The sequence below is a fragment of the Chrysochloris asiatica genome, unplaced genomic scaffold (genome assembly GCF_000296735.1).
Source record: "Chrysochloris asiatica unplaced genomic scaffold, ChrAsi1.0 scaffold00011, whole genome shotgun sequence".
In the NCBI taxonomy this organism is placed as follows: domain Eukaryota; kingdom Metazoa; phylum Chordata; class Mammalia; order Afrosoricida; family Chrysochloridae; genus Chrysochloris; species Chrysochloris asiatica.
In genome coordinates, this window is record NW_006408529.1 from 13,869,300 (window position 1) to 13,870,393 (window position 1,094).

Below are 1,094 nucleotides of genomic sequence, written 5' to 3' on the forward strand. Positions count from 1 at the left end.
GTGTAGGGGTGAATCTGCTAGATCAATGAAATTCAAGGCATAAAAGTCAGTTCAGAAGATTTTGGAGATTTGGGGGGGTGGGATTCTAAAGCTGTAATGTTGAAAGATTTTGTCTAAGGACAAAGAAGAACCATAGGATCTTATTAAGAAGAAGTTTTAAGAAAGCTGAAGAGCAACAAGCAAGATGGCAGATCAGGTAGACATGCAGTGAGGAGCTCCATCAGCAACAACATGGTGCAGAACTCTGAACTACATATAAAGAAATATTTAGAAGGTTGGAAGGCTTACAGCTAGGGGAATTTGTAGTAGAAGCAAGAAATCCATTGCTTTCTAATCCAAGATGCTCAGCTGCTCCTGAAGCCACCATCTTGGGTGAGACCAAGCAGGGGAAGGATCAGAGCAACCACAGATGCCTGCCAGAACCACGGAGATAAAGGAAGAAGAGTGAAAAGGGAAGTATATCCCAGGATGTGATCACATATCCCAGGAGGCAAACAGAAAGCATAAAAAAATACCAAACTACACACCCATCTAAGTATTAAGGCCACAGATAACTCCTGAATATTTCCAGAAAAAGAAGACCATATCAGCATATGTCCAGAAACGAGATAAAGTGACTGAGGCAAATGAGCTGGAAGTAGACCTACACTACATACAGGAAGAAAGGCTTTGGAAATGCCTGAGAAGGAATTCAGAAAAATGATTATAAAATGCAACAAAACACTATATAATGGAGGGAATAAACAAGATGGCAGATCAGGTGGAAGTGTAGTAAAGGAGCTCCGCCAACAACAACACAGAATACCTGACCAACAGGCTCAAGGGATGGTCCCATAACTTTGAACACATATAAAGGAATATTTAGAAGGTTGGAAGGCTCACAGCTGGGAGAATTTGTGGGAGAAGCAAGAAATCTATTGCTTTCCAGTCCGGGACGCTCAGCTGCTCCAGGAGCCACCATCTTGGGTGAGACCATGTGGGGAAAGGAGCGGAGCGGCCACAGACAACTGGCAGAACCGCTGAGATAAAGGTGTGGACATTCTTTTCTTTTGGTATCTATCCATTGGTCCCTTGCTGTCTGCGCACCTCCATTC